Source organism: Rutidosis leptorrhynchoides, chromosome 10 (genome assembly GCF_046630445.1).
Source record: "Rutidosis leptorrhynchoides isolate AG116_Rl617_1_P2 chromosome 10, CSIRO_AGI_Rlap_v1, whole genome shotgun sequence".
NCBI classification, from domain to species: Eukaryota; Viridiplantae; Streptophyta; class Magnoliopsida; order Asterales; family Asteraceae; genus Rutidosis; species Rutidosis leptorrhynchoides.
In genome coordinates this window covers 77,152,913-77,168,006 of record NC_092342.1, presented here as the reverse complement: position 1 = coordinate 77,168,006, position 15,094 = coordinate 77,152,913, and positions in this window count along the sequence as shown.

The following is a 15,094-nucleotide window of genomic DNA, read 5'->3' as shown; positions in this document are numbered from 1 at the left end:
GAATTCATATTAGATAAGTTTCATAACTTATATTAACACAAAGTAGAATAACAATCATAGACCAATTATTATCCCTTAATAGGTTAAACTAAGTGTTCATAGTAATCAATAAGTAGGATTTAAAGCATATGCTAGATATGTGATGTGCATAACTAACATCTTAATTCTTCATGTTCAATTCAATTACATGATACATACCAATCTTGTGATGAGGATCAATATGCAAATAGACTGACAAATTATATAAGCTATTAAACACCAAGTAGATCAACTCAACTTACTAGCTGAAAGTCAATTACTACTAAGTTTTCATGCAATCATTAATCAAACAAATCCAAACGAAGGATCTTCGATTAAACCTAACACTATTAACTTCTATTATATAAGCGTAATTCAAATCAAATAAGTTTATCACTATTAAACTCTTTAACTTAGTTGCATGCAATTCAATTTAACAAGTTTGATGGACTAGATCTAAACAAGTAGCATGAATCAAATAATAAATTTATCAGATCAATGACTAATCAACCTTAAAATCATGTTATTTAATCATTAAGCATGGCAAACAAATGTAATCAAGCAAAATAGATTCGAAACAGTTTAAATATCATTACAGAAACTCAACCATACAGACCTGGAAAAGAACCAGAAACTGCACAGAATGAAGCACGAAGCCTGCGGCTTCCTTCACACCAAGCCGGCGGCTTGGGTGTGAATCCGGCGGCTTCATCTGAATCCCAGATGAAGTCTAACTTTCGTCCACGTAATCACTATGAACGTTTAGTTCATAGTAAAAGACGAACAGAAACGAATACAGAAAATAAAATAGACAAAACAATAAATAAAAGATAGAATCATACCTTGAAAAGAAGGTATATGTAAAATTACTTGAATAAAATCTTGAATCTTGATTACAAAATAGTAAATCTAACCTAAGGGTTTAGAGAAAACCCCTAAAAAACGACCTATCTACTTCTAAACTTTTGAACATATGAGAACTGAGACCAGGGGCTTCAATTTATAGGATTCTTGGGCGGTGGCCAAGCCGGCGGCTTCAGTGGGAAGCCGGCAGCTTGCCTTGAGTTGGTGACTCCTCGTGCAAGTTAAACTTAATCAGCAAGTCATTCCTGTAACCGTCATACTGAAGCCGGCAGCTTCATTGCCATGCCGGCGGCTTCACTTGATTCGCCGAATCTTTCTGATTTTATCTTGATTTTGTTTCCATTGTTACTTGAACTTGATCAATAAGTTGAGAAAACGTGTCAACCAGGCCGGCGGCTTCATTGGGAAGCCGGCGGCTTCCTTTGACTTTTTCTTGATCAACAAGTTCTTTCAATTTCTATCGATTCTAGAACATTCTGGTACTTTTGTCCTCAAAGCCGGCGGCCTCCTTAGAACCATGCTGGCGGCTTCATACAGCCGATACACAATTTTCTTCATTTTTGATCCTGTTGGACATAATCATTAGAAATATCTTTTTCCCATTTTTACACATTTTAGTGTGTTTTGGCATCAAAATGACTCAAAAATACTAAGATAACTCCTCAAAATGTTATCAAAAAACTGTATAATTTAGAAGTTATCACCTTCACCCGGTTTTCATCATCGTCCGATCAAACGGAGTATTCATATCAGTTCACCGTATGTCACACTAGGGTAATATGCCCCTAAACGACGGAACAAGCTAATTGAAGAAGAACAACAAACCAGTAAAATTGATTAACAGATTCCCGAAATGGAAAGAGATGAATAGATTGCAGCTACAAACATGGATGAACTAATTGCTGCAACAAAAAAGAGATGAACAGATTGCTGCTGAAAAGGATGAACATATTGCTGCTATATATAAAGGAGAGTATCAAGTTGGCCTGGTTGAGAAACTCACAGAGTTGGGAAAGTGGTGGATACTAAGTACAACAGTCCAATAAACGAACTTGAATAAATTTTTACAAGAAGGTATTCAGATGATAAAGCTTACTTTGAACGATAAATTTGAGAATAAAGTTATGATTGAAGATTTTTATACACTTGGGATTTTGGACTGGAAGAAAATTGTTGTATTGTTAATGACGTATGAGGTATGTGTGATATAGCTTTCAGACTGAGGATTAAATGTGAGTTCACTTTTCTTTCAGAAATGGAAAGAGAAAATCAGCTTATAAGTGAGGAGAAATATGATAAGTTTTGTATTTGTTGTAAAATTAAACAAAAACGTAAATCGGCTGGTCTAACAAAAGAAAAGTAGGATGGAAGAAGGGTTTACGAAGTACCAGAATGGATAGTGTTTGTGGACATGATGTATGTGAACGATAAAGGATATGAGGGCTTTTACCTTCAAGATCCAAGTGAACTTGAATGCTTTTAGCATATGTCCACACTTCACAGTTAATTCATAAGTCTTATTCAAGCACTTTTAGAAAAATGTGAAGACAAGTCATGCTTACCTTTCAAAAAAAATTTGACAGTTGGTTATATGGTGGTGCGAATATATACAACATCATAGGAGTCAAAGGACTGGAAAAGTAGCAGACCAAATCATTGTTGAGCATCAAAGAATCGAAGAGATATCTGATGAAGATCTTTGTATTAGTATAGATGAATTGAAGATGAAACCACAACAGAAAAGAAAGTTTGGGAAGAAAAGAAAAGGATAGTTCGTAGTCATTTATTTGTAGACTTTTGTATGTTGTATAGTAATATGTTTGAATGCTGTATATATGTTTATATGTTGTATGTTTGTAGTCGTTTTTGTTAATTGTTATTAATACATTTTATAAAATGACAATAACATAATAATGCTTTCATTAATAATAAAAAACAACATTACAATGATACAAATAAATAAAATAAAATCACATAAACTCATTACAATAATGCAAAAAATCGAATCTTGAATATCCTAAAAATATGGAAAAAGTCAGAAAATATAATACTCAAAACGTTATCACATCTTATCTTATCCACACACCACGCACCACATTGGACACACAGTGTGTAATGCATGGTGCATGATTCTTCCTGTTTATTTTATGTGGTGCGAAGTTCGATAAATACATTAACAACTTATTATAAAGTAAACACACTTTTGTTAACTCACATAAACACATTAGCACTTAGTATCATAAAGTAAAGAACACAAATAAAAGACAAAGGTGACTTTACGTAACTAAAATTTTACGTACAATGAGTTAGAAGATGAATGGCATAAGCCAAATGAATCTAGTAAGTGTGTATTTTAAGGGACAAGTTTATGCCTAGGGATGGGAGGAGATACGGTGTGCTGGGTATCCGTGCAGCGACCGTTGATCCCAAGGTCATGACGAGCTTCATTCATGTGATTAGAATTGATAAAGGCTATGTTGATGTCCTTGTGCTCAAGTAAGCACCACAACACTGTAATTTCAATGGCCGTGATGTTGACATCGTCAAGTGATCGTCCAAGTATATTGCTCCGAATGATGGAATTTAAAGTGTTGGATCTATCATTTGGTCATGAAGAGTTGTTTGACGAAGCGAACCAAATGTGTGTTAAGGACCAAAGATGTTATTTTTAAATCTTGGCAATAAAATTTGATAGAAAGTGCATCGATTACTCATTGAGAAGTAAAAATGATGGTTCCCATAGATGAAATACTAAGGGCTCTACCGAATGCCTCTAGCGTCAAATTGTAGGTATCTTCGAGTAACCGAAGGTTACCGTTTTGTCATCATTGAGATTAAAATTGGCATAAGATTGTCGTATGAGTAAGGGACAAATGTCTCCATAAAGCATTATAATAAAGAAACATCATATCACAATGAATTTCTCTTTGAATTCGGAACTCATACACATTAACCGATCTTCCATCGAATATCCTTCAGAGTTCATTGTTGCTAAAGTTTTGGTGAAGAAAGTTTAGTGCAGAAGAATGTTGTCGATGAATGAGTAAGTTGGTCATAGGTGATGTCCCATTAAATGCATCGGAGAAATAGGTAGTTAGACGATTTGATTGGTGGTGTCATTAAAGTTCAATTTAATGTTAACGTGTTGGTAAAAACGCGCCACCCACCGACCAACACGCACGGTGCGTGTGACTTTTTGAGTTATGCATATTAGGCCAGAAATAGCTTGTGTCATAGAAGGACTCATTAATACGCAGCACACACCAAGTTACAAGCATCATGCGTGGTGCGTGATCGGGGATATTTTTACTATTACTGTAATTTGAGGGTATACTGTTAAACGTTTTGGATATGGGGTCTTTCTCACCAATTTTCCTGAAAGAAATTAAGGATGGATCTAATATTATGGTACAAGTTACATAACGTATTTGTGTACTATTTTTTAAAATAAATGAAAATGAATTATAATGACATAATCGCACTCTCTTCGTCTCAAATCTATTGTCCTATTTTAACTTTAAAGATATTTTCTTTTCAACAACATTGACTTTAAATTATTTTTTATATGTGACATAATACTTGGTGAACGTTATACTGTTAAAAATATATTCAAAAATTTATCAATTGATATAAATTTTATCGAATAATAAATATTATAAATAAAAATATTTAAAGTTCAAGTTAAAATGACCTCCAATAAAAAAAAAAAAAAAAGTCGACTATCCAACTAAAATTTAGACATTGTTTAGTGAAACTATTTGGGGAGAGTGTAACTGTAAGTGAAAGACACTAAGTTTTTGATGAGCCCAGTTGACTAGCAACGGAGCCGAAAAGTAGGCCCATGAGCTTAGTGGATTACTAACAATTACTGCGAACGAACATGTAACCTACGATTTCACAACTAAGACGCCCATTAGTTTGGCGGGCCTATAAGGCTAACAACCTCGAGCCCTCTCCAGTACACCCAATGATATTAAAACTTCTCATGAATTGATACATTTATATTTCATGTTTTAAATATAATTCATTTTCAGAAAGACAAAAAACATATAATCAATTTTAATTTTATACATTTATTTACATTATACACAACAGTTACTACAATATATTAATTGGTGATCATCTTTAAAATCAAAATACCCTCATTTTAGTGTTCATCAGCAAAAGTATGCAAGTCATTTAGTAATGCCAGATGTCACAAATTTTTTAAAAGTTCACGTATAAAATAATGTCCAGTCAAAGATTCTTCATCTATAGCTGGATGTACTCTCATATTTTCCGACCAAATACTGTAAGATACAAGGTGTATTACGAATTCTTATATTAATGCCTAGAGTCAGAAGGTTCGGATCAGGTTGTGAAAGATGCGTGGAACACTGATGTTGAGGGACAACGACTAGATGTTATCTTCCACAAAAAATTAAAGAACGTCAAGCTAGCCGTGAAGGAATGAGGTCAAAAGACATTTGGGCAACTAGACCAAGAAATCGAAGTTCTGAAAGAAGAGTCTACAATGTGGGAGAATGTGGCCGAGAATGGTTCTCTATTCGAAGATGAAAGGAATAAATGGTTGATTGTTCGAAAGAAATGGGTCGACAAAGAAAAGATTAGATCTAGTATGACAAAACAAAAGTCGCGGGCAAAATGGATACTCGAGGGTGAAGAAAATTCAAAAAAATTTCACTCATTTATTCGGAGAAGGTACTCGAGGCACAATATCTGTGGGTTATGTATTAACGCAAGCTGGAATGAATCACCAAATGACATTAATCAGGAGGCCTTTAGACACTTTAAGTCACAGTTCTCAAAAAGTTCTTTAAACAAACTGATTTTCGATGACTGTGATGACGATGCTGAGCTGCACCCATTACTGCCACTTCACTTTGACGTCTGATCAGTCGACAGCTCTTGAAGATGAGTTCTCGGAAGCAGAAGTATTAGGGGCAATTAAAGAGTTGTGGTTCTAAGGCTCCGGGGCCGGATGGGTTCTAATTTAAGTTTTTTAAAATCCATTGGGAACTGATAAAAGGTGACATTCTAAACGATCTAAATAGGTTCGGTGAAAAATGTGAAATCTCGAGAGGATGCAATGCCTCATTTGTTACTTTAGTACCAAATAAGACGGATCCATTGGGGCTAAATGATTTTTGCCATATTAGTCTAATCGGGGGCTATTATAAAATCCTTGCAAAGATCCTCTCGATTCGGATTAGGAAAGTTATTCCAAATCTCATTGGGGATGAACAAAGTGCATTTTTAAAAAGGAGATTCATACTTGACGGTGCATTGGTAGCAAACGAGACAATTGACTATCTCCAAAAAAATAACAATAAAAGCCTCGTGTTTAAGGTTGATTTCGAGAAGGCCTTTGATAGCTTGAGTTGGGATTTACTATTAGAGATGATGAAGAGGATGGGGTTCGGGCACCGATGGAGAAGATGGATTATTGCTTGCCTTAACTCGGTATCCATCTCTATCCTTATTAATGGGTCCCCCCACTAATGAATTTTCCATCGAAAGAGGGGTGATACAAGGAGACCCATTATCCCCTTTTCTTTTCATCATTGCGACCGAGGGTTTGAACTATCTCACAAAAAAAGCAATTAACGCTGGGGTCTTTAGGAAGTGGAGGTTGGCAATGATAAAGTGTCAATGTCACATCTCCAATATGCGGATGACACTATCTTCATCGGAGAATGGAGTAGACAAAACTTTTACAATCTTATGAAGCTTTTTAAATGCTTTGAAAACTTGTCGGGTCTCAAAATAAACTTCCAAAAAAGCCTTATTTTCGGGTTAGGTGTGAGCAAAGAGGAGGTAGAACGTATAGCGATTCGGGTTAATTGTAAAGTTAGAGAATTCCCGTTTACATATCTCGGCCTCCCAATCGGGAGGAATATGAATAGAATTGAAAATTGGAAGATGGTGATTTACAAGTTTAACTCTAGACTTACGGAGTGGAAAGCTAGAACGATTTCTTTTGGTGGAAGGTTGACGCTAGTTAAATCAGTCCTTGGTAGTTTACTGCTATACTATTTCTCTCTCTTTCGTTCCCCCGTGAGTGTTATCAATAAATTAGAGAGAATTAGGTGTAACTTCTTTTGGGGTGGGTCGGGTGAAAACTCTAAATTGGTTTGGGTCAAATGGGATGATACTCTTTTACCTTATGGTGAAGGAGGTCTAAACATCGGGAGTCTTCGGGGGAAAAATTTATCACTTTTGGGGAAATGGTTTTGGCGGGCGAAAACTGAGCCCACCTCACTTTGGGTCTCGGTTATAAAAAGTATTCATGGCTCGAACGGTCTACTCCCTCCCTTAGGACAACTCATCTCGACGGGAAGGAGTGGCGTTTGGTCTAACATTTTACGCGCAGGTAACGCTATTGATAAGCTAGGGCTGGACTTTTGTGGTTCCTGCAAAAGGGCGATTGGTGATGGTTCAAACACACAGGTGGCGGTAAAAGATAGAATACAATGGGTTTAGGATGGATGTGTACACTCTTGGAGCTGGGTGCGAGAGATTTCTGGTCAAGCAGCAGCAGAACTACAACAATTAACTAACGATTTGAATCTTCATGTTAAACATGTTAGTAACGAGGACACATGTGTGTGGAGTTTAGTGTCCAATGGTATTTTCACCACAAAAAAGTTGTCAAAACTAATCGATGGGATCCTATTTTCGGGTGGCAACTTGCGACTACCAACAACACGGAATAATCTAGTGCCCTCAAAGGTGGAAATCTTCATATAGTGGGCGCTAAAACGACGGATTCTAGTCCGTACTGAACTCGACAAGAGAGGTATTGATCTTGAATCTGTTAGATGCCCTTTATGTGATGATGACGTGGAAACTATTGAACATTCCTAAATCCTTTTTCGACACTCCTTGGAAATTTGGGATCGCATCTATAAGTGGTGGGGGTTCTTGTCATTCACAAACTTAAGCATCAATGAAGCCTTTCGTGGGAATTGCAACCGGGTCATATCTTTGATGGGGGAAATATCTGGAAAGCTAAGGAATGGATATGTGCATATCTCATTTGGAAATATCGTAATCTAAAGTTTTTTTCGAATACGAGTTGGAATGGTCCGACGGCTCTGATGGAAATTCAGCTTAGATCGTTCGAATGTTTAAGTTATAACAACCCGCACTTTTTCATATTATGTGATATACTATTATGTGATAGCAAGCTAGGATATAGTTCTAAAATTTCCAAACCACTATAACCCAGTTGTAAACTGTGGCCATATTCATAGAACAAACTTAGGTAACGAGGTTACCCAATACAAATGTTATTGGATCATCATCATCAAAGTGAATGGTAATTTTCTAGAATCTTCCTAGTGACTTGTTCCCTACTCCAAGGTTCTTTCCTAAATTAACCCAAATCTTTAACTATAAATACTCCTCTAAATCACCATAATCCTCATTCACAAAATTTCACCAACTCACAAAAATCGCTCCCTCCCCTCTCTCTCTAAAATTTTCGGCCACCACCACCAAGACCACCATCTACCGCCGTTGACTTTTGTTTTAACCACCGTGATCTTCATATTGTTCTTCGTTCATTCAAAGGTATTCATAATAAACCCTAACTATTTAATTTTTTATCTTAAATTTCATGATCAAAATTTGTGAAAAACTACATAATTAAGTTATACATGATTATGAATCTTGTTAAGATCTTAAATATATACATGTATATATATATATACACACACACACACACACACACACATATATATATATATATATATATATATATATATATATATATATATATATATATATATATATATATATATATATATATATATATATATATATATATATATATATATATATATATATATATATGTGTGTGTGTGTGTGTGTGTGTGTGTGTGTGTGTGTGAGTGTGTGTGTAGCGATCATGTATATAAATATTCATAACATATAAATTTTTATTATAACTTTATTATGATCAAAAACATAAACAACAAAGATTAACAATATAAATTTTACATGGTTTACTCCTTTAAACCATACGAATATTTAAAACTTTTAGTATAAACTCAAAAACATCTTCATCGTGTTCATAACAAATAATTAAGAAAAGTAGTATATTTTGGTTACTTTGATTTTTTCAAAAGTGTTAAAATTTAATTTGCATATGTATATGGTATATATATATATATATATATATATATATATATATATATATATATATATATATATATATATATATAAGTAAGTAACTAGAGGGGGGTGAATAGTTACTTAGTGGTTTCTTAAAACTTTTTTGAAATCAAAACATAAGTTTTAAGCGTAGAAGCGTTTGTGTTTATTAATACAAGTATGTAAAGAATGTAAGTGCACAAACACAAGGATTTATAGTGATTCGGGTGGATGTTAACTAATCCACCTTAATCCACTCCCCAATTCTACGAATTGAGAGTTTTCTTCACTATGATAGCCCAAACCCGGTGAAGTGTCCGAATACAACACTAGCTCCTCGATATGCCGCTACTCATGAACCCTTACGTCCCTTTGAAGAATTCACAAACACCAAATGCTCTTACCACAAGATCCTAATGCTCTAGCGTAGTAAAATCACAACTACCTTCTAGATCCCTTTAAGAAGATAGCTTACAAGTAAACTTATATCTAAGCTTACAATCACTCAAAGTTCTTCAATAGGTCACACAAACTTAATTCCCAATGGAATTGATCAACTTCCTAGATCCCTTTAAGGAAGTTGAATCATTAAGTAAGATGGTGTTTCCTACCATAAGAACTATCTAACTTCCTTGACCCCCTAAGGAAGTGTCTTACAAAATAAACTTAAATATACAAATGATAAGTACAAAGTTTACATTTCAATTCTAATTAGTGTAAGTAGAATCTCTCTTTCTCTCTTATAATCTCTCCATTGATATGTGCTTGAGACTTGGGAGATCAGTAGATATGACTTTGAAAGAATGTTGGAAAGAGGTGGTCTTCTAGTTTGGCAAAGTGGTGTATTTATTCCAAGAAAATATTGATAGACAAAACTGCGGTCGAACCACGGTCGACCTTGCAGGAAGTCGTACAACTTCTGTCAGCATTTCAACATTTCCGTTGGAGCTCTTTTTTCTTTAAATTTTGGCTTCTTTACCTAATATAGAGCCTTCAAAATATGCTTAATACACCTAGGAGTTAACTCCATTACCCCTTTAATCTTGGACATATGCATGGAGGTTGACATGTGCTAGCTAAAGAGGAAAGTCCAATGTCCTTAACCATTGTCATTGATTTCCTTAAAAGGTAAATGCAGATTTTTGTCCCTTGGCAAACCACTAGTATCCAAACTTCATTCTCCAAATCTTTAAACCCTTGTCTTCATCTTTGATGGAAGTATCTTACCCTTTGGAACATTGTTACATCTCAAATGAACTAGTTTGAATCTAGTTGGAACTTAATGATCCTTGTTGCAACCTTGACTAGCTTGAACTAATTACATTTACATACATACAATGGTACATAAAATTAATGGGTTAGGAACTCTTTAATTGGAACTTTAATGACCATTATTAGTATGTTTAAATGACATTATGTACTAGAATAAAAAGATATAACACTTGTGTGTTTAATCTAAATTTGGCTTAAACTGTCATTAAGATGTCATTAGGTGTGATTTGTAAAACTTAACCTCTTTTGGTTCAAAACCCTTTTGAGATCAAAAAGGACAAATATTATAAGTATGTTTAAAAATGTTTTGTAAATTATAGATTCTTCAAAGTGGTCTAACTTAAAGTGGATGATTTTGGTAATAGAGAAAACTGCGATCGAGCTGCGGTCGTCCGTGAGGTTAGCCGTAGATTGACAGTTTTAGAAAAACTTGAATTCGTTGGTACAGGACATACACGGTCAGTTTCACGATCGACTGTGGTGCAGCCGCGTACCACTTTTACCAAGATGTTTATTTATGCATTGGACTTTTGCTAGAGATGGTGTAGGCTAATGAACTCATGTCGTCTTACATATGATTAAGCACTTATCTCTTTTGTGTCATCATCAAAACAAAGTGATTAACTTTTGAATATTGTCATTGGATCATTAACCAACATTCTCCCCCTTTTTGATGATGACAAACATATAGGTAAGTGCTTAGTTATGTAAGCCGACATAATTGTTAACGTTACTTACCATACACTTTCGTTGGTACGGGACATACACGGTCAGTTTCACGAACGACCGTGGTGCAACCGCGTACCACTTTTACCAAGATGTTTATTTATGCATTGGTCTTTTGCTAGAGATAGTGTAGGTTTATGAACTCATCTCGTCTTACATATGATTAAGCACTTATCTCTTTTGTGTCATCATCAAAACAAAGTGATTAACTTTTGAATATTATCATTGGATCATTAACCAACATTCTCCCCCTTTTTGATGATGACAAACATATAGGTAAGTGCTTAGTTATGTAAGCCGACATAAGTGTTAACGTCACTTACCATACACTTTCTCCCCCTTTTGTCGAAGCAAAAAGGTTAGCTCCCCCTGGAACTAAGCGCGCCCTAGAGTAATGCTCCCCCTTGAATCTTACATAGCGGTAGATGATCTAGCTCCCCTTTGAAATGTGCAATATAAGACTCATAGAAAAGTCCACACATAAGTCATAATATCAAGTGAGGAGTAATATAAACTCAACGAGCTGGATAAACCTTCAATCAAGGATTAGTGCACACACATAATAATATACAACAAACATAAGAATCATTATGTGTCATAGATAACAAAGATAGTGGAGTGAGCACTTTGACCAATATATGTGATCGTTAGAGAGCATGTAAGATCAAAAGTGTGTATGAACCATCACATATCAGAGTTAATGAATAGTATAGCATGAACATGTAGTGAGCAGAAGCCTTAGTATATCATGCAACATTATCATTAAGTACCAACATTACTCCACTAGTTCTACCAATTTCATGCATGTATAGAAGCAAGTAGGTTTAAGCAAGCATGTAGATCCATATAGCATAGCATGGTATACATATCTCACATAGCACAATGTGGAAACATAAGTGAGAGTAGCGTGCAAAAGCTAATATACATGAGATCAATTGTCAAGCAAAAAATAATGCGTAACAATCATATTCATAAGCTTAGATGCTAGAGCATGTATGAAAGAAGGTAGGTTCAAACAAGCATGTTAAAACACAAGAATAATATAGCATGGCAAACAAGTAAGAGTAGCACATGTAATCATATCATGCAACACTATAAATATTATCATAGTAGTTTAAAAAAAGCATGTAAGGACACAAGCATGGCATACATATGGAACATATCATAAGCATAGCATGTTAAGCATATTGCACATAATATAAACATAGCATGTTGAATATATATTGTAAGAATACAAGTAAGAGTAGCATGATGAAGCTAATATATGCATAACGATCTAATTTATATATAAGCTTAAAACATGCATGAGGCACATCTATTTAACATTATGAGCATATTAGTTGAAGCATGTCAAGAAATGGTGATCAATAGGGCCGATATGATAATTCAAAACATTATCCACATGATAAGTTATCATTTAAAAATCATTCACTAAGTTTCAGGTTATTCAACTAAGAGCATATCTCTTTGTATACTTAGTGATGAACATATGTATAACCTAAGCATATATATCATGTTAATATTTCACTTATATGTAATGATCAAAGCTAAATTGGTGTTCAAATAATCACTTATTAGGTTGAGTAGTCCAATTTAGCAAGAGGATACACACATATATGAGTTTCGGAAGAAGTGGTACCTTAATCGAGGAAAGTTTGTTTTATCATTAAGCCTTGAGCACATGATCTTTCAATTGCTATAAACTCGACTTTGGTAGTAGAGAGAGAGAGCTACAAGTGTTTGTTCCTTTGAGAGCCAAGAGGTTATGCATAAACCAACTAATGAACATACACCACTCTTCTAAATAGTAGGTATCCATCATTATCCGAATCTCCAAGGCACATGATATTCATGATGCATAGAACCCTTTAGATTTCTCTAAAGATCCTTTTAACAGCTCAAAAGTGTGACATATCGGGACTTTCCTTTGCATGGGTGATAAGCATAACAATGCGTTGAAGTATCGCATGTATTGTTAGAAATATATGCATGCATAGGATAAAAGAATAATATTCATCATAGTAATCACATGTCCCATCAAAACAAGCAATCATGCATAGTAAGCTCAATTAAAATTCATACTACAAGTGAGTAGCAATCATGCATAACAAGTGAGTAATCATGATAGTCAAAAATAGGCATGATCCATAGTATGAATATTGATGAGAAAATACATAAACTAAATAACTAAATCAAGTAGGTATTTGACTTGTAAATTACGATCAACATGATATATGTTAAGTCACTACTTATTTAGTCATTTATTCAAATATAGCTCAAGATTGCACTTAAATGATATAGCGTAACAAGCAGTCACATAACTCATGGTAAGCTAGCTAATATCAAAGTATTATTTAGCACTCAACAAATATGATTTAAGAGAATTATCATCATGTAGTGATATGTTAACTTGACTACGTATAATGTTAACTAGTTAAAATTTTCGATGTATCATAGTTAACAATTTGGAGTGTTATATTGGATCGTGAGTATAAAAACATCCATGCATAATTTTTCAACATGTTAATAAATCATAAGCATGTAAGCACATAAGCATGATGAAAAATATAAGGCATGTTAGATGTAGCAAATATTAAGCACAATGACCTCACAAATAAGATTCAATTAGCAAGTTAATGAGCCTAAAGTGTGTAGTATAACAACTAACAAGGTGATTTTAACCAACATTGGTTCGAAAGAAATAACTCAAGTTGTCAAGCATGAAGATCATATGAGCATGCGAGTATGACAAGTAGATTTGCATATATACGAACACATAAGCATACAAATATGGCATGTAGATGTTGCATACATACTAATACAAGCAATGAACACATATATGGCACATATAAGAGATGCAGTTTACACCTAGTGTATAATGAGTGGAAGCCTAGAGTTAAGCCTAGAGTGTAAACCATACCATAAATCATTTCAAGTATATTTCAAACTTGTCATCCATGAGTTCAAAGAACTTGTCACAAGGAAAATGGTTGATTGGATCAATAACCAAGTCATTAACATTTTATTCTCATGCTTCTTAGCAAATAATGTATTGCAAACTTTTACCATTTCACACACATGATCAAGCAAGTATGTCCTAAGTCTATCAAGATTTTCAAGATGCAAAGATATAACCTTTTCATGTATCTTCGATTAATCCTTAAAGCTACTCGAACGTCTATTTAGACCTAGTTAGGTTTTGCTTTCTAAAGTGTATCCTAGAGACGTACCTACCTTTAGAGTTACACCTACATCTTTGAGTGAAAATGTAGAATTCATTTACATAGGTGTGTCTAATACCTTAACACTTATCATACCAAAACTTTAAGTGTATTCATTAGGTTGATTTATAAGAATGATATCTTAGAGTTAATTTGATTCATGAGTTGAGTAAGGCTTTCAGAACACTCATCATTCTTTCATTAATCTCATTGCATGTAAGTTTAAGACTTAAGACAATAGTTTAAATAAACATTTGTGTGGGGTAAGATTATCTAACTCTTTGACGAATTAAAGGTTGGAGAAACTTTTCATTTAACTCGTTTGTTCTAGGTGTTCATTTGACACAAACCTAATCCTAGTTTAGAATTTAAGAGCACGAATCATTCTTAAAGTTTTCTAACCTCATTCATCCTAATATATCTAAGTGTGTTTTAAATACTTCAACAACTCAACAAATGCTTATGCGTTCAGCTAACAATTTTTATCAATGACTACTACTCAAGCAATTTGTACAAGAATAATATCTTATAAGTGTTAGCCTAGAATGAGTTCTATCATCAAAAATGTTTCTCATTAAGCATAAATGATAGAAATCATATACAACCAATTCAGTAAGACTACAAAGTTGAACTTTGGAAATCTATACTATACCTAGAAAATGGAGAACTTAGACTACATACTTAAAATCTAATTTAACTCCTATTGATGTCTCCTAAGATTTGTTTAACATGATTCTCTTTGCTATAATTGTTTATCAAATATTCACTTTGTTGAAGCAAACTAATGAGAATGGTCTTTTTAACACTTTAGCTCAATTAGTGATCATCATATATTT